The 20,480-nt window shown below is 40.7% G+C and overlaps 1 long non-coding RNA gene across 1 annotated transcript; it reads right to left on the reverse strand.

Moving 5' to 3' along the window:
- Positions 1 to 16,950: 16,950 nt before the first annotated feature.
- LOC109389705 (uncharacterized) lies at positions 16,951 to 20,121 on the reverse strand. The gene is made up of 3 exons (XR_002125443.1): positions 20,074 to 20,121; positions 17,991 to 18,248; positions 16,951 to 17,035 (listed from the first exon to the last, which is right to left on the reverse strand). It is a non-coding gene; the product is annotated as an uncharacterized LOC109389705 (long non-coding RNA).
- Between the last annotated feature and the right edge of the window lie 359 nt (positions 20,122 to 20,480).

Consider the following 20,480-nt stretch of genomic DNA (forward strand, 5'->3'; position numbering starts at 1 on the left):
TTTCTCCACTGTAAGGTGGCTGTTTTCTCCTTTGCAATTCCCCTTTGTAGTTAATAAGTATTTTGTAGGGAGATACTTGGAAGCCACGTAAATACCCTGTTCCTCATCAATATTTTACCTGCTAGTTTTAGCATCCATTGATAATTCTTTTTTTTTTCTTTTTGTCATCTGGGTTTTTTCTGTTTCTTTTTTTTGGATAATTTTTGCTTGAATTAATTGTTACTATGATACTTGCCAAATAGTGGTTGTCTAACTCCATCATTCATTCTACATTTGTTGGTTGGCATTCTACAATTAGAAAACTGTTCTCTTTCTCTACTATTTATTTATTGATGTTTTTATTTATATTAGCATGAACTTGGGTTATTGTTTTAGTTATTGGGTTTATAATCTGTAATATCATTATTTATTTGATGTGCATATTCTCCCAGATTAAGTTGGCTCCCATGTTCTTTTGACATGTTCCATTATTTTACTTTATTATTTTTAAAATATTTTATTGGGGAATTGGGGAAGGGGAACAGCCAAGTTGTTGTCCTTCAATCTTAGTTGTGGAGGGTGCAGCAAGCTCAGCTCCAAGTCCAGTTGCCATCCGGCCTCCGGTCGGCAGCTCAGGGCTGCTCAGCTCAAGGTGCCGTGTTCAATCTTAGTTGCAGGTGGGCATAGCCCACCATCCCATGTGAGATTTGAACTGGCAATCTTGTTGTTAGGAGCATGTGCTCTCACCAGTTGAGCCATCCTGCCACCTGCTGGCAGTTCAGCAGCAGCTCAGCTCGGGCACAGCTCACTGGCCCATGTGGGAATTGAACCAGTGATCCTATTGCTCAGAGTTCGCGCTCTTAACCAACTGAGCCACTCAGCCGGCTCCATTATTTTTATTTATTTATTTTTTGAAATGTTGTTTGGGAACAGTGTGTTTTTCCAGGACCCATCAGCTCCAAGTCAAGTAGTTGTTTAAATCTAATTGTGGAGGCCGTTTTTCCAGGACCCATCCATCAGCTGTAAGTCAAGTAGTTGTCTTCAATTTAGCTGTGGAGGGAGCAGCTCCACAGCCCATGTGGGAATTGAACAAGCAACCTCGGTGTTATGAGCCTGTGCTCTAACCATCTGAGCTAACTGGCTGCCCCTGTTCCATTATTTTTAAGCATTACTTTTTCTGTAAGATAACAAGATAGTCCAGGCTCAACCTGAACCTTCTCTGTCCAGCCATGGGATCAGTGATTCTCTCAGGACACAAAGGTAGATTCATTAAGACAGTGCAGCATGGGTTTGGATGTATGCAAATATATAAATAAAACAGAATAGAGCTACTGTAAATAGATCTAATCATATATCAGACCCCAGAATATGATAATCATTACAATAAATTATTTAATTAATGATGTTAATGGTTAACATTAACATTTTAAAAAATATTTAAAATAATCAACTTAGTTCCTTCTCACAATTCAAAAAAATAAGGTCTCCATATATTAAAACTTTAATTATAAAAACAAAACAGAATTATTAGAAGAAAATTTAGAAAAATAGCTTTAGAATACAGAGGTAGAATAAAATTTCCTAAATTAGCACAACGTAAAAAAGCTTAACTGTTACACCTTTTTGGCAGACTCCCTATTTTGTATATCAATCCTCTTATCACTATTAAATTCTTCACTCAAAGTCTACCTTATCTGATATTAATACTTGTATATCAGTTTGCTTTTGATTATTTTTGTATACCAGCTTGATTTTGATTTTTCTATTTGCAGTATGTCTTCTTCTGTCCCTTTATGCTTAATCATTTTCTATCATTTTGTTGAGGCATGATTCCTGCAAGCAACATATAGATGGACATTTGTTTTTAAAAATTCAGTCTTAAATTTTGTGTTTTAATAAATTTGTTTAATTCATTTATACTTATTATCATTCCTTCTATATTTGAACTTATTTCTACATATTTCATTAACCATACTTTTCTCTTTACATCTTTTTTCCCTTTAACTTCTTGGTCATTTGTGTCTTTCTAGGAATCTGGCCAATTCATCTACTTTGTTTAATTTACTAGTATATGGTTATTAATAATGTTCTATCATAATCTTTAAAATTTCTGTGGTGTCTGTAATTTCATTTCTGATTTTAGTAATTTGTGTTTCTTTATTTTCTTGGTCAATATAGCTAAAGGTTTACCAATTTTATTGATTCTAGCAAAAAATTGACTTTTAGTTTTCCCTACCATTTTTCTGCTTTTTACTTCATTAATTTATTCCCTGATCCCTATTATTTCCTTCCTCCTACTTACTTCGGGGTTAATTTGCTTTGATTTTTAATTTTAGATCTTTTTTCCTTTGTAATAAGCATTAATAACATTATTAGTTATTAAAGGAATGCAATTTAACCTCAAAAAAAGTATCACTGCACACTCTTTAGAATAGCTTATAATAAAAATGTTAATAATGCAAAGTGTCGGCAAGGAAGTAGAGCAAATTAAACTCATAAACGTTGCTCCTGGAGTGTAAGTTGGTATAATCATCTTGGAAAACTGTCAGTATCTACTAAAGCTGAACACACACACACACACACACACACACACACACACACACAAACACACACGAGATTGGACACATGAGGTTGGACAATTAAGTTTGAGAATTTGAGAATTTGTTTCAAAGGTGTTGCTAACCTTTTTTGATATCAGAGGGATTATTCATTATGAATTTATACCAATTGGACAAATAGTTAACCAAGGTTACTATTTGGAATTGATGAAAAGGTTGCATGAAAAAGTTAGACAACCTGAACTTTTCGCCAACAATTCATGGCTCTTACATCACGACAATGCACCAGCTCACACGGCACTGTCTGTGAGGGAGTTTTTAGCCAGTAAACAAAAAACTGTGTTGGAACACCCTCCCTACTCACCTGATCTGGCTCCCAATGACTTCTTTCTTTACCCAAAGATAAAGGAAATATTGAAAGGAAAACATTTTGATGACATTCAGGGCATCAAGGGTAATATAATGACAGCTCTGATGACCATTCCAGAAAAAGAGTTCCAAAATTGCTTTGAAGGGTGGACTAGGCTCTGGCATCAGCGCATAGCTTCCCAAGGGGAGTACTTTGAAGGTGACCATAGTGATATTCAGCAATGAGATATTAGCACTTTTTCTAAGATGAGTTCACAAACTTAATTGTCTGACCACATATATCTTTATAACAAAAATTTTTATTTTGTAAAAAGTTAAAAGTTATTTAGATTTACTAGTATCTTTTACTGCTTTCTTTCTTTACTTCCTATATCATATTTCATCCTGAGATGATATTGGGACTATTCAAAATTTGGTCACTGAGCTGTCAGATATCTTAGCCCAGGACCAGTTAGCATGAATTTTTCTTTAAACCACTTATTACAAGTTCTGGTGCTGGTCCAGCCTCTTTCAGTCTAGCCCTGTGAGTCAAGTAAAATGACTTGCTTGAGTCACATAATATGCTGGCTCCTGTCCCTACCTCTTGTGGGCTGCTTATTGCTTCATTTGACTGTGGGGAGGAATGTCAAATTTCCAAGCATCTTTACCTGTTTCTAGAATCACAGCTCAGCAAATTTACACTCTGCCTCCACTTAATGTTCCATTATCATTTATCTGTTCGATTTCATGTCTATGGAAATGTTTTTTGTAGTGTTTTGTTTTTCAGGGTGGCTGTATCTTTATAACTAAAAAAAATAAATAAGCTTACTTTATCTGTCATTGCTTCATTTGAGACAGAGGAGGGTTTAAGGAATGAAATCACAGCACCCTCATGAGTGCCCGGCTTCCTCACCCCATCCTTTGTCTTAGCTTAATTTGGCAGTTTGGAGAAAGAGCTGGGTGAAGAGCTCTGTGAATCAAGTGGGGATAATAATGGCGGCATTGAGGACAACAAAGATGTTGGATTGGCTAGACTTGTAAGCAATGACTTTATCGAGAGTATTACTTGACTTTCTAATAGCTCAGCTTGGGAGACGATGCTTTAGGTAATGTGTTAGATAAAACTGTAAAGGATATTAAAAACGAGTCTGTTCTTATCTCAGTTTTAGCTGAGGCACCAAGATAATAGGTGCCATATTCCAAAGTAACGTGTCAGAACATCTTGAAGGATTTTCACAGAAGGTGTTGGAAAATTGGTTTAGCAACTCTAGGCTCAGCGCACATCTCTAGCCTGTAAAACAGGTTGGCATGGCCAAGAAAATTATAGTAAGAGATTAGGGGAGAATTTTATTTTCTTGACCTTATCTAGTGTTATGCATTAGAATATTGAGCTCCAAGAAAGCAGGATTTTTTTTAAAAACCTGTTTTGTTACTGTTAGGAATGAAAACATGGGCAAATATTTAGGGAAAACTGCCATGTTATGAGTTTCAGGGGGAAGAATGACAATCGCCTCACCTCAAGTAGAGGGGAAAGTACTTCAACAGGGTCACATAGGAAGGTGAACTAGTGTCCTGAGAAACTTAAAAGGGGGGAGCCTAGATAGTGGCTCATTTAGAGATTGGAATAACAAAGGGGGCTGTATTGGCATGGCCAGCACCCTTAAAGTTCATTTATTGGGGAAAAAGATCATTGTTTTCTGTGGATCAAAGGCAGACTAGACATGTTAGAATGAGAGCTGGAATTGCATCATCTCAGATGAGTCCAAGACACTTGGAGGGAAGAGGTGATTCAACTTCAAGTCTTTCAGGGACTAAGAAAGGAACTGTGTCCCAACCGACCGAGTTGTGCGTTGGTTGGGAGTTGGCTTGGGACGCCAGCTCTGAGCAGCAGGGCTCCAGTTCAGATCCCACATGAGGGCCAGTGACGCTGCGCCCTCTAAGATGGTGAACAACAGCTCGACCTGGAGTTGGGCGGCCATGAGATGCTGGTGACGGAGTAGGCTGCAGTGGGGCTGGCAGGCAGCGGGCTTGAGCTTTTGTGAGCTGCCAAGAGCCGCCGTGAGTGGCCGTCCAGTGGTCGGCGAGCGACTGCCTCACCCAGGAAGAGCGCAATGATAATACCAACATGGGCCAGTGAAGCAACGTCCTCCACAACTAGACTGAAGAACAAAAGGACAGCAACTTGTCTGTTCCCCTTCCCTGATTCCCTAACGCTGTTGCCTTCCTCCAATTCCCCAATAAAATCTTTAAGAAAAAATTAAAGAAAGGAACTGTGAGTGACTATCCAAAGCTTTCCTTGCACCTACAGGAAAACACAATAAGAAGTATGTGGGTTTTTTTCTTACTTTGCAAAATATTTAGTTTTTTCTAAACTTTTTCAAAATTTTAGATATCTAAAACTATTATTTATTATTTTATGCTAAAATAAACAAAGTTTATTTAAAATATATATTTATTATACATATTTAAGATGTATTATTGGCTTTAAAAGGAGAGATAAGACTCACTTTCTCAGCCCACAGCTACAGAGTCTATGTCTAAAGAGTTAAAAAAAAAGGTGAAACTGACTAATGAGGGAGTTTTCTGACTCATGGAAGGGAGGAATCTACTCCAAAGACACTGGCAAAATTGTAAATAAGAAATAAAAATATGGCAAAAACTATCTTTTCCTATGCATTATAAATGTTAATTACCTTGGTGTTTTTTTATGCAACAGAGTATTTTCTAGTAATATATGGAGACCCCTATTTTGCAGCATCATATTACAGTAGACATACAGAGTATAAAAAATGCATTAAATATTTTAAACCTAGACATGATGAGCTCTTTGAGATCCAGTAATTGCTTGTTACAGCTTTTCAAACTAAAATGAAAAAGCTACTGAAGTACTTTCTAAGGTAAATTACCATACTGCCTTGCCTGGAAAAGTGCACACAATAACAGAGAGACTAATAAAACCTCGTGTAGTTGACATTGCTGAATGCCTGCTGGATGAAAAGTCAGTGAAAGAAACCACAGAACTGCCACCTTTCAATGATTCAGTAACTCAAAGTAAAGATTTAGTGGTAAACAGGAAGACTGAGTTAATATCTATAGAACTGAACATCTGCCTTCAAAAGGACAGATCTACATATGTGCCTACACTTGCAGTTTTGCTTGTATTTGTTCACGTTCAACATCAGCTAATCATCAAAGATATTCCTTTATGTGAACGCAATAAACACACATGGTACTGAAATTTTCAGTGTTAAATAACGTTAGGAATGCTTGGCTTATCCTGTCACTACGGGGTTGACATTTGTCTTCATGGTATAAAAGCAAAGGTGGGTAAAATTGCTGGGGTTTTAGCACGAGTCAAGGTGATGGTGCCAAATGATACTAGTAGTCATTAGATTTGTCACCACCAAGCAGTTGCAAGAATAAAGTTTCACTGAAGAACAGCTTTGATGAAGCAGTAAAAATTATTAATTTTGGTTTTCATAGATATCCAATTTAGTAAAGTTGGAAGTTAAAAACATAGCTTTTTCTTAAGCATTTAAACCTAATGGACCAATTTTGTTAATTTACTCATAACTCTAGTAATTTTGTGTGAAAATAACATCACTGTCACTTGTACTTTAATTAATATTTAGTTAACTTTAACAGAGAATATTTCCTTAAATAATTAACCCATTTAACTACCATGGTTAATTAAATCCCCTTACATGTTTTAAATTATAATTCTAAACTTAATATAGTTGATTCTTTCAAGCATGATTCTTTCAAGCAAGACACCCAACAAGGCTGATTAACTGATAAGATAAACAAAACCTTCTTTAGCATGGAAACTCTGATTACAAACCTAAAACACCTGAAAAGACCTGAAAATATTTCACTCTTTTAGACAGTCAAATACTATTCATAAAATTAAACAAATCTCCATACATTTTAAAAGAAAAATGATGTTTAATAATAATTAAACATTTCAAATTAAGGTAATATGATTAATATGTTGGATTATCTTAAATGTTTCAAACACTGTAAATAACATTATACATAATTTTTCATGATGGTTATAAAACTTATTCCTAAACCTCACATGAAAGTATTAATCCCATGGGTTTAATTTACTTTATCATCTCTGTACTTCATTATAAGCTTTACTGAATAGCAAAGTCACTTCCCCAACTGCAGGGAGCAGATGAGCCATCTCAGGCCAACTGAGGGCCTCGGCCTGAGATTAGGGTTACAGATTCAATTTCAAAGTCAGACGTTCTGGCCTGCAACTTGGACAGTACTTCTGGGCTGATGCTACTCAAGACTCAGGTTTACCTTCCTAACCCTGTCTTCAGGTCACGGGAATTAAATCGCCAAATTTTCTTATGACTTGGATTATGAGGCATGAGAAGTCATTTCACTGAGTCAATGTTTAAAACCTTCACTGCAGAGCCGGCCGAGTGGTGCGATGGTTAAGAACTGGCTTGGGATGCCAGAGGGCCCTGGTTCGGATCCCACATATGAGGGCCAGTGACACTGCCCTCTGAAGCTAAGATGCTGAACAGCAGCCCGACCTGGAGCTGGGTTGCTGTGAGTCCCCGGCAACGGCATAGGCTGCAGCCCCTGTGGCAGTGGGTTGCCATAGGCTACAGTATGTAGCCAGCAGCCAGCGTGAGCGGCCAGCAGCCGCAGTGAGCGGCTGTCCAGAAGCCTGCAACTGATCTGCCTCGCCCAGGAAGAGCGCAGTGATGGTGCCAACTTGGGCCAGTGAAGCAACGTCCTCCACAACTAGACTGAAGAACAAAATGACAGCAACTTGTCTGTTCCCCTTCCCCCAATTCCCCAGCACTGTTCCCATCCCCCCAATTCCCCAATAAAAATCTTAACAAACAAACAAACAAAAAAAAAAACCTTCACTGTAACCTCTTCCTCACCTTTCTATTGCCTGGTAGGATTCCATACTCTTCATATATTAATTTCCTTACCTATCTCACTTATCTAATTTTTATCATCATTTTATTGACATCCCTCCTTTGTGCCCCAACGGAATCCTGTATGACTTAGCATAGCTCCTGAATTGTTGAGATTTACTTATTAAACTAAAATGTATAGAGCCTCTCCTATGTCCTAGGCACTATTGTAGGCCTTGGCAATACAATAGGAAACAAAATAGAAACAAACAACCCAGCCTTCATGGACTTTCTAGTGAGACCATTACCTTCTCACTGTCTTGTCCTACCATGTTGAGTGAAAGACTATCTCATTGGAAACTCCAACTGGCTTAGGTCCCCCACATAACAATAATAAGGCAGTAGCTAACATTTCTGAGAGCTTTGCTTGTGTCTCTCCTGTAATCTTTGCAACAGCCCAATGGTGGGAGGTGGTAATTTCACAGATAAGAAAGCAAGCACACCGATGTTCAATCATCTGCCTATATCCCATAATTAGGAAGTTACAGGGCCTGGATTCTAACCTAGTCAGTTTCCTGGCTCATATTAAACAGCTATGCCACACTGCCTCCTAGAGTAGCGTGAAATAAACATTTGGGGAAAAAATCCGTGAGAAATTCCTGAGTCCCTAGTCTGCTGGTTACCTTGGTGTGTGTTGACAAATCATCTGTTCATCTCCCCCTGCTGCCCCCAACCCATGTCTTCCTTCTGCCCTGCCTGACTGGAGTGTCTGCTGTTGTATTATTTATATATAATAAACTCAATTTGAGCCAACTGTACACCAGGTGTCTGAAGCCAGATTCTATCAGGAAACTTGATCTACATTTGCAAAGAAAATAGGATTAGATTCAACCAAAAGGGAAAAACTATGTGGTGTCTTCAATTCCTCTCTGCCTACTCCTTCTTTGACTGATCACATGCAGACCAGAGGCAACAGATGTCCTACTGGGAAAGTGACAGGGCCTGCATTATTTGTACGTCAGCCTTCACTTGATAAAGTAGACAGATTCAGCTTTACTTGGAGATCTAGCCTCTGAAGGACATGACCAAGGTAACTAAGTTAAATTCCTAATAAAGCCAAGTTAAATGGTACTGGATCCCAGGACCCATGTATGTGCCGTCCTGTGAAATTGACAAAAGGGAAGGGTCCTGCTGGCCTGAGGGGTAATGATAATGACTTCTAGCAGCCCCCAGAGATTGGGTACTCTGAGCCAGGCTCTGGCTAAGGCACTCTACATACACTGTCTCTTTTCGGCATCATTAAGTTGATGATGTCAGAAACTTCACAGATGAGGAAACAGGCTCAAAGTGAGGACTCTCCCTCCTCACATCATATTCATGCATCTAGTTGAGCTCTTATCATGCGCTATTGTAATAATTTTGTTCCAGATAGTAAAGCAGGGCTTTGGCTGTGACATGATTCTGAAACTTAGAAACCTCATGAGTGGGAGTTGAAAGCTTGCCATTTTGGAGTTGTGAGTGGTTTTCAGTCTCCTGTGAGATGGAGGTGTGACTTCGCCTTTGGAGCAGATTATTGCTTTGTTTTAAAACAATCTCCAGGTGTACCTTCTAGATGTAAGTCACCAGAATGTAAGCCAGGTGCCATCCATGTACCTTAGGGCAGAAATGTGAAGACACCATTAAAGATGCTAGGAGACACCACTGTCGATGCAGCAATGGCAATTTCATGAAGAGCCTTCAGCAGCGGCTAGAAAATGTCTCCTTCTTCAGACTACTGCCTGAGCAGTGGACATCACCCTGGATAAGACAGACTAGGCAAAACAGGATTTGGGAGTGGCATACAGTGGCCCAAGTGGAGACACCCTTCTAGGACTCCTAGATATTGCTTACAAGGGAGTGTGAATGTTCATGAGACTCTAAAAATTCCTTTTTTTTGATCATCACTAAACTAAACCCACAGCAAAAAAAACAGTCAGTGACCTTTTCACGTTTTTGAAGTATTGCTTTCAAACAAAACTATAATTCTGTGTTTCCTATTTAATAGCTAAGATTCAATAACACTGAAATGATTTTGATGAGGAAATAAGAACAAATAAGATGGTCAGGGTTCAAGCCATTGTGATTTGGACATTGAAAAATACTATGAATACTTTTTATACTCATGTGTTGACGAATGTGAACAGTCCTTGATTGCTTGTCACCTATCACCTATACAAGGTAGGTCTAGATTCAGATGTATGTGACAGAAAATCCCAAAATACCAGTGGCTTTGACAATGAAGGTTATTGGAATAATGTCCTTTCAATGTAACTATGCCTTTGGGTGACTTGCATAGACCAATGGCACATTAATATATATAACACAAGTGGAGGCTGTATGATGGGACTTGACTTCTTGTTTTTGAAACCTGAGACTGACAATGTGAAGAAGCTTAGGCTCACCTACTGTAGGATAAGACCAGATGGAGCAAGGATGAGCCATCCCAGCTGTGGTTCTCCTCAGATCAACTGGACATATAAAGTCAACCTAGGCCATCCAGCTCCAGCCCAATCCTCCAGCCACCCAGCTGACTCATAGGATCAGGAGCTAATAAGATGATTATTGTTTTAAGCCATCAAGTTTGAAGTAGTTTGTTATACAGAAAAGCTAACAGGTACATATAATACAGAAACTTGTTTTTTTCTTTTATAAATGAGAGATATGAAACCCAGGGATGGTATAGCACTGCATTTTGTCAAGGGCTAAAGCTTCTTCCATCTTGTTGTTCGTCCATCCTCAGTTTGTGGCTTATAGTTTACGATCCAGAACGGTTGCCCAAGCTCCACTTGGTGCAATTTGATTTCTAGCCAGCAGGAAGCAGGGTAGGAGAGTGATGGAAGAAAAGCATGTTCCTTCTCTTTACAAACACTTTCCAGAAGTTTCATATACCACTTATGCTTACGTCTCATTGACCAGAACTTAGTCACGTGGCTATAACCAGTTACAAGAGAGATTGAGAAATGTGGTCTTATTTCTGGGAGTCATTAGCACAGCTAAAAAGCTGAATTTTATGTTTGGGTTTTTTGTTTTTTGTTTTGCTTTATTTTCGGTTGTTTTTTGTTCGTTTTAGAAAAGAAGAAGGGAAAAGTAATTTTGGGGAAAATGAGCAGCTTCTGCCTAACTTCTGTCTGCTATGAATTACTTCATCACAGGGTTCTACATCTTTGAATCTCTAGCACTTAACAGGTATTCAGTAATGCTTGTGGGAGGTTGCCTGGTGAATGAAGGATGGCCCATTCCTCAGGCTGCTGAAGGGCGCTCATGAGTTTAGGACTTTTACTCCACTCTGGCTGATAGTTGGCATCACCATACTATCAGTGGCTAGATAACAGATCTTATTAGAGAAGCTTCAGAATGTAGCAAGAAAACACAAGCCTTAAAGTCAGAAATCCTGTCCCTGTCACTTATTTCCTGAGTGACACCAGGCAAAATGCCTAATCTTAAGTATCCTTGTCTTTAAAGTGAAAATAAAAATGCCTATCTTAATGGGGAGTTATTCCTTAATGGGTACAGAGTTTTTATTTCAGGTAATAACAAGTTTTGGAAGTAGATAGCGGTGATGATTGCACAACATTTTGAAAGAAATGACTGCCATTGAAATGCACACTTAAAAATAGTTTAAAAAAATTTCTATCTCATAAGCTTGCTATATTTCTGTATGTGCCTCATGTGAGTTTATGGAAGAATATGACAAGGGCAATTATAAAAAGGTAAAAGTAAAAAGCAATCACCAAAAGGTGGCCTGGGAGGGTGCGAGGAGATGAACAGCAGTGGTTGGAAGACAGTAATTACATTTTTAAAGAACATTTGAGTCTTGTAACCAGAAGCCTTTGTGGCCTCTTGCCAACATGCAGACTGCACAGAGAAATGCCTGACATGCAGATTTAGTGATGCAGTGGTTCTCTGGAGGCCTCTGCGCAGAGCTGATAGTGCTTATGTTTGCAAACCCTCAGAAGCTTTATAAATTGAGCTGGGTGAGACACAGTTCACTCAATCTGGCCAGAACTGGTCATTCAACTTCATTTCAACCGACACTTAATGAACACCTATGTGTAGTCATTTGGGCTCTTAATAAATATCCCGGTTCTTAACTCAGGACATACGCATAAGGTTAAATTTCATTTCCCTACTGCTTTCCTTTGGCAAAGGGAAGAAGCGTAGAAGCACTGTGTGTCATGCTGAGTGAAAGTCCTCCCCTTCCCTTTTCCTGCCCCAGGGACTGCAGGAGCACATGGCCAGATGAGGCCTCCATCACCTGTGTCTGAGTGACTACAATGGGCCATAATTGCCACCCTGCAGTAAACATGTAGCATGAAGGAGGAATGAACTTTTGCTAGGAGCTGTTGGCATTGTTTGTTACTGCAGCATTACCTAGCCTAACCTGACTGGTGCTGTGTGTCTCGCCCTGGGCTAAGCGAGTATTTTACCACAGAGATTAAACTCTAGAGTTAGGGAGTCTGAGTTTCAGTGTGGGTTAGCTACTTTCTCACTTGTGTGACCTTGGACAAATCAGTGAACTTCTCTGTGCCTATTTCCCACATTTAGATAATGGGAATAATAATGGAAATCACCTAATAGGGTTTTTATGAGGATTAAACTAGGTGAACAACATAGCTCAGCACACAGCAAGTCCTCAAAAATGTTCGATGACGATGATCTCATTTAATTCTCACAACTCTATATAAGATTTGCTGATGCGTCAAGCCATTGAGTTTTGGCACTGTTACTGCAAGTAACAAGAGAAAGTTTTGAAATTAGAACCCAGCCCTGACCCATCAATCCACTTTTCAGGCATACTTCTTCTATGTCCCTGGAAGCTGTCCAGCTCCAGTGTGCCGCCACTTCTCATTCTGTCCTCGTTTGCTCTCTAGAGGGCTCATTGACTTGCTCAACGCTCCCAGTGACCAAATCCACGAAAAAGATTCCCCTCAAGCAGAGACTCACAGCTACAGCCTCTAATCCTGATCTCTCCATCAGAGACTGTCTTGTGCTCTCGCCTAAAAGGCAGGCCAGGAGCCAGACACACATGGGATCCATTTGATTCCCATCTGCACCAGGCTCACCACTTAGTCTGCCAAAGCCAAATGATTTATTCAAACCATTTTTTAAAAGAATTGATGCGCAAGGTAAAAATAATCCGAAGATGCAAAAGGGTATAGAGAGATGTCTTTTTCCCACCCTGCTCTCCAGATTCCCAGTTCCCCTCTCCAGAGACTACCATGGTGACCCGTTTTCTCAAAGTGGGTTTTTAAGTCAGCTCCTTGTTTCTATCTTTGGCTGCACCACTCCTGGGGCTAATATCCTTCCTGTCCTATAGCTGCACCCACTGCTCTCTCCCACCAGCAGCACCTCCTTCTGGTCTCCTAATCCTGCACATTCTGCTACATCTGCTCAAGCCATCTTCTCCAGGAAGAACTTTTTAGCAGTTCCAGCTGTTACTCTTCTCTCTTCTTTTTGACAACAGTACTATTTCTGTCACATATTTGAACATTTTGTCGTATCCATTTATCAGGTGTTCATTTCTAATTGCTTGGTGTGGGCCACCCTCCCTTCCCCAACCAGCCTGAAGGTTGATTGTCTATCCCCAAAGGCTTCTACTACCGCTTACACCCTGATGACTCCCAAATCCACTCTCCTGAGTTTCAGACATATTTCCAGTTGAAGCTAGGCATCTTCACAGTTGTCCATATGGGAATGTCCAACACGGAATTCTTGCTTTTGGACCTTAACTTGCCCTACTTCCCAGATCTCCTCTCTCAATGAATGGCATCAACATCTATTTAGTCATCCAAACTTGAAACTTCAGTCACCTAAACTCCAACACCCCTCTGTGCAGCCCTCTCCCCCTCCCCCCCACCAATCCAGGAGGATATGTGCATGGGAAGACAGGAGAAAGAGAATTACAAGCCCTGTCAATTGTATATTAAAATGGCTCTTGAATCGGCCCTTTTCTCTACACTCCCTTGGTTAGGCTCCTACCACCTCTTGCCTGGTTTACAAAAATGGCCTCCAAATCGGTCTCCCTCCTTACAGCCTCTTCTCCCTTCCAATTCATCTTCTCTTCTCAAGTCAATGTCATCGTTTTAAAGGACAGATGTAATCATATCACCTTCCTGCTCAAAAACTTTTCAGGGTTTCCCACTTGCGTGCTTGCCCCCCCCCCGGACTCACCTCCTGTACTCCTCCCCAACACTCCCACTGTGACTATCCCCCTACACCTCTCAAGTTCAGGTAAGGTGACCACCTGCCATTCTCCAGACAGGTTGTTGAAAATTCCCCCTTTTTCTTGGTGATTTTACTGTTTAAAATTTTACTGCCCAGGGCTGGCTGAGTGGCTCAGTTGGTTAAGAGCTCTCTCAAGAGTGCAAGCTCTGAGCAACAGGGTCGCCGGTTTGATTCCCAGCCCGAGCTGAGCTGCCGCTGAGTTGCCAACAGGTGGCAGGATAGCTCAGGTATAAATATATATATATATATATATATATATATATATATATATATATTTTACTGTCTAGTGTTTTTAAGCTCAAGAAGGGTGTGCTGTACCTTATGGGGAAAAAATATGTGTGTTAGATAAGCTTCATTCATGCTGATAGCTATAGCTACAGGTTATTGTGCTGTTGGCTATTAGTGCAATGTTAATGTCAACAATATGTATTAAACAGGTGTCTTTAAACAGAAGCACACATAACACAAGGGTATATATTGATCAGGTGATGAAAATGTTGTGACCAGAGGCTCTCAGGAACCTATCACTGTATTTTCCTCAGGAGCAATGATTCAGTATTCGCTAATTCAGTATTCATAGTGACTTTATACAATGTAACTACTGCAAATAACAAGAATCAACTACATTTAAATGTTATATAACTCACAGCAAGAATGAAAACTCAGTGAGGGCAGAAACTTTGGCTATGCCGGAACAATGCCTGGCACATAGTAGTTCTCAATAAATACTCAACAAATGAATGAATGAGTGAGTTAGGAGACACTTTGTCTGGACCTTAGATGATGGAGAAAATTGCATCTTTATTTTTATCACTCTTGAACTGAAATTAGACAGTTTCTTCAATCATGAATATAGGCAACAAATCACAGTAAAATTACCAATATTTGTGACAGTCACAATAGAAATCACTGGTCTTTTCAGATCTCAGTACAGTTGTAGATACTTGAAATATCGTTTCACACACATCAATATGTCACATTATAGTAGGTACTTTGCCCACCAGTAAATATCATTATTTTAATGTTAATACAGAAACATTTTTACACCACATATTTTAATAATTGTATTTGAGAATAATTGGTTTCCTTTGAAATCCTGTGGTTTTCATTTTCTGCATTTAAAACATTCTAGGAAGAGATCCATAGGTCTCCCCAGATTATGAAGTAGGTCCATGACACAAAGGAGTTTAAGAACCTTGGTCTACTTCAGGTCAAAGCCACATTCAGGTCACATGTCCAGGGTCACGGAGCTGCTTAGATAGCAGAACTGGTGGTGTCCACACCCAAATCTCCCCGCAAGTAGGACCAAAGAGGGGACCTCCTCATTCTGGGGGCTCCTCCACAAAGACACTCCTCTGTGCATCCCCTCAGACATCTGGAAGCGCTCTGGCTTCAAGTTTCCAAGGCATTCCGTAAAGTGTCTCAAGCACTGACCACGTGCAGAACCTTCTAATCAGGACTGGAGGGCATTGCTCTTCCAAGAGTGGCTTGAAAACTGTTACTGGCCAAAGATGAGAAAAGTACAGAAATTAAGAGTAAAGATTTAGAAACCTTTCCAGCAATTTGAATCTAACCATAAAATAACAAAGGCTTATAGTTTGTATGTCTTTGTTTTTTAAATTTCATTTTAGTTTACATAATCATCAGTCGGCAATGGATTGGAAATTTTCACGAACAAAAAAGTGCTGGTCTTTCCTTTACACAGAGTTTGAGAATTACCATCGTGGCGCAATGCAGTGGATAGAGAGTAGGGAAAGAGACATGGATACAGCTGGACCAGTGCTCTGAAAAACATGAATAAAATGCTGGACGCAGCAGCACACCAGGCTAGTAGAACTGAAGAAGGCAGTAGGGGGAGGAAGCAATTGAGTTTTTGACCAGTTTTGACCAGTGTTTATAGGTGAAGATGATGCCTTCCAGGGTGTTTCAGACAATGGGCTCAGCAGGGGCTAAGGCAAAAGTGCAGAGTACAAGATGAATCATAGAAGGTGGTCATCAGGCACCACGGGGCCAAAGCCTGTGTATGTCTGCGGTGAGTGGGAACAGGGTATCGTGGCAAAGCAACCTGAAAGGGCTACATAAGTAAATCATGATGGCTTTGGACACATGCTAAGGTTTGGGGCTTTTTCAGTAGGCCTTGAAGAACTGTGGACCTATTTTGAGCAGGGGATGAAATAATTACATCTGAGTTTTAAATAATAATATTTGTTGAACCACAGTAAAATTTTTAAATTCTCAGGCACTGAATCTTTCAGAGAAGATAATTTCCCTCTTCTATCAGAATGTGCACACACACGAAGATTGATTTCCATGCCCAGATGGACGCGGGCAAGGATGTGCATGAATGAGGAATGCTCTCGAAAACCAATTTGCCTCTCTTTTCCTCCCCTTCCCTCTCCTCCCCTGCCCTCCCCTCCCCTCCCCTGTCCTCTCCTCTCCTCTCTTTTCCCTTCTCCTTTCTTCTCTTTTCTCTCTTATTCTCTATCACTTAGCACTTTCCAATAGCTCTTTCTGTGAGGATGAAATGGCTTACATCTGCACTGGTAGTCACGAGCCACATGTGGTCATGGAGTCCTTGAAATATAACTACTGTGGCTGAGACACTGAATTTTAAATTTTATTTAATTTTAGTTAATTTCTATTTAAATAGCCACATGTGGCTACTGGCTACCATATTTAAAAGTGCGGTGACCTTTTACTACAATGAAAACACAGAAGGAAAATATGGATGCCAAGAAGTCTTCAGACAGGCCGTCATGGCATGTAAAGCTGGAAATGAGTCCTTCTGCTTTTAACCCAAATATGTATGTTTTAACTTATTTGTATCCAGAGCGCTTCTTGAAAAGAGTCCTGGGAGCCAGGAGCTTGGAGTTCTCACCTGATTTTCACGTGTTATCTTAGACAGGTCACTGCCAGGGAAAGGACAAGAACTAACATCCATGGAGGCATGGGGGATTACGCATTTTTTACAGATGACCACATTTGAATATCACAGCAAACCTGTGAAATAACATTTTTATTCCAGTATTACAGATGAGGGAAAAGAGACTTAGAGAGGTAAACAATTTGTCACCCAGTTCGTGAGGTATAGAGAAGGTATTTAGATATTTAGAACGAGTTCTAAGACCAAAGCTCTTTCCACTGTAGCTGTGTGCTTCCCTAAACTCTCCTCATCACCAACAAGATAGGACTAGCAGTCCTCATGCTGTCTACCCTCAGAACAAAGGTTCAAAGGACCTTGAAATGCTGACAGGACAAATTGGCTGAGTGTCCTCAAGGGAGGGAGGCGATGTTTTCTAAGACTACAAACAAAGATGGTTCAGTTTCTGAGATGGTTCTGCACCCTCACTGATATTGAAAATACTTAAAATTTTCCATTTAGAAATGCCTGAGGCCAGGCCTGTTTCAATCATGTAAAAACCAATATCAGTTTGGAAAGGTTATCACGGCCTTTCCAATAACAGTCAACATTAAAAATGTAAATGTTGGCTTTTTAAATATAGCCTTTGGCCACCAGTGTTCAAGACATAAGGTAAACCACAGCGGGCAGCGTCTCCCACCGAGGGCTCAGAGGGAAGGAGACAGAGGTCGTGCTGAGCGTCCGCGTCACACCAGGCTGACGGGACCACGTCCAGCCCCATGGAGTTCTGGGTCCTCAGAGGTTTTAGTCACCAAATCAGACATCCCTTCATTGGGGGATGTCTTTGTTTTTGCCTTCCGTACCTAGCCCAGTGCCTGCTTCAGGGTAAGAGCTCAAGAGTATTTTTGAACAGATAAATTAATTCATTCATCACATATTTTTGGATATTCTATCAAGTCCTGGCACTGTGCTACACAGAGAAATTGATGTAGAAACAGGCCATTTGGGAGAAACAACCCAAGTAATTTACTAAGAAGGATGATAAGATGTGCAAATGAATAATAATAACATAAAATAATACCAGATTAACCTTACCGCAGTATTAATCCTGGAGTCTGTTAACAAAAGGTGTGTGAAAATGTGCCAGAAGAAGATGGCTGGACATCGGGATTCGGGATGATCTCAGAGTAACTGGGCAGTGAGATCGTCAACGGGAGCTTCTTGCACGAGGTGCCAGAAACCATTCCTGGGGTGCACTCAGGTCCATGGGGGTCTCCTCCACTCAGACTGCAGGCTCCGTGTGGGCTGGCCTGTGTCTTATTTAACTCTGCACCCCAATACCTCACATGGGGCCTGACACATAGTAGGAAACAACATATGCTAAATAAATGAATGAATAAATGTTAGGAACCCACAAGGAACTGTAAGAAGTATTTATTGAGAGTTTTGTATGTAACATTTTATATACATCTTCTTAATTAATTATAACCACCAGCATGCAGCCAGGAGACAGAAACCACAGCAGTTACGTGAGAGAACTGAATGTAAAGGATTGTTAACTAGGTAACTGAAAGGGTAAGATGGGAACGACAAGGTAAGACGGAGATAGCAGCTGCAGAAAACAACTATGACCTTAGGGATGAGGAACCACGTGGGGAAAAGTTAGAATTATTAAAATTTAGAGGTTTAGTGGATAGACCCTGTGACCTGAAACTCAGCTGGACTGTGCTGATGCTTCTGACTGGATGTAATGAAGCTAATTCTGTGTAGAAAACCTGCAAACTGGCTTCAGCTATTGCTATGGGGAGTTCTGGCTGCTGCTAGAGTGAAGAGGCATTGTTGGGGTGATGCTCATAGGTACCCAACAAACTCCTCTTCATCCTTTAAGATCCAATTCAGATGTCACCTCCTCTGAGAAGCCTTCCTGATCTCTTCCTTCAGACAGGAAACAAGCTTTGTCTTCCCCCTTCAGCTTTGCCACCCCTTCTAACACCTCCACAGGCAGAACTTCAGATGGAGCCAACCAGCGGAACATAAATGTGATTTACAGAGGCCCAGCCCATCATCACAAAGCAGAGCACAGAAAGGTTTTAGAGCTGAGATATCATGGCATCATAAGTGGTATAGGAACCTTCTCTTCAATGCTGTGATGCAGGTACTGTTATTACTCCCACTATACAGATGAGAAAACCGAGGGCTTAGAGAAGTCAAGGTGACTTGCCTAATAAGTTGGTATGGCAGTGCCCTGATTTGAAGCCAAGTTCATCTACTCTTAATGGCCGTACTATGCCAAGTTTCCCTCCTATTATTACGTGAAGAAAGTGTCAGGGAATAGAACAGATTTGAAGTCCCAGTGTTGTTCAGTTGGCAGCTGGAGGTGAGGTGGGGTGGGGGATTCAGGAATTACATGTAACAGCAAAGAAGCAGGTGTGAGGCAGTCCTGACAAATGCCTCCGAAGGTGCCATTTTAATTTCAAACTTTACTGTCCTTTAAGAAAGTTGAGATCTTTACTCTTCAATAAAAAATTAGCCACCCAACAAACTCCTCTCCATCCTTCAAGATCCAGCTCAGATGTTACCTCCCCTGAGAAGCCTTCCTGATCTCTACAGAGCCAGTCATGCCCCCGCGGTGCTCCCACAGAACTTGGTGCACACACCTGGGTGGAGTTTATGTATCTATATGCCACACTAGATTGTGGGCCCCTTGAGGGCAGACCTGGGTCTGTATAGATTCTGTCTGATACTCAGTGTCGAGTGATAATTATAAAGGTTGTTTCTTCCAGAAGTGTGCTTCCATTGGGAGCACTGGCAATTTCAGGGCCATATTTTTTTACTCATTCTCTACCTTCCAGAAGTTCTCAGTCCAGTGGTGAAGATACGTTGAAAATACACCGAAAAACCAACCCCCCAGCTTTAGCCCTTCATCGTTCACCTTTTCCAATCCGTTCTTCTCACTTCAGTCAGGTGCAAACATAACCACCCGAAGCCCCTGCTAACACCTTCCAAAGGTTTCCCACTTTTTTTAAGATAAAGACTAACTCCTTGACATTGTTGCCTAGGTCCTCCAACATCTGTTCCCTGCCCCTCTCTGCCCCAAGTCTCACCACTCGCCAGCCCCTTTCCACCTCCTTCTACTCCATCCTCCATTTACTGAACCTTTTCTAGTTCCCAAACTCACCAAGCTCTTTGCATCTTGGTCTTTGCAGGTGGGTTTCCTCGATCCAGGACCCTCTTTTCTTGCTTTTCTTGCTCCCTTTGCCCAAGTCACTCCAGCTTATCTTTTAGGTCTCAGCTGCTGAGTCACTTCCTCCAGGAGGTTATCGGCAGGGTAATTTGATGCTCCCGGAGCAGCCTGCTCCTGATCACGCCTCTTATCCACGGAATTGTAATGGCCTGCGTTTGCTCAGAAAGAGAGCTCCCTGGCACACGGAAGGTGCTCTGTAAAATAGATTTGAATTAATTAATTAAAAAGTTAAAAACAAAAAACCAGGAGATTTTGGAAGTCACGGGATGCCTAACACGTGGTGACATAACTCTTTCCCAGTGTCAATCAAGGGCCTTGTGAAAAGAGGACCTCTGGAATGG

This window comes from Hipposideros armiger, unplaced genomic scaffold, assembly GCF_001890085.2.
Source record: "Hipposideros armiger isolate ML-2016 unplaced genomic scaffold, ASM189008v1 scaffold_240, whole genome shotgun sequence".
In the NCBI taxonomy this organism is placed as follows: Eukaryota; Metazoa; Chordata; class Mammalia; order Chiroptera; family Hipposideridae; genus Hipposideros; species Hipposideros armiger.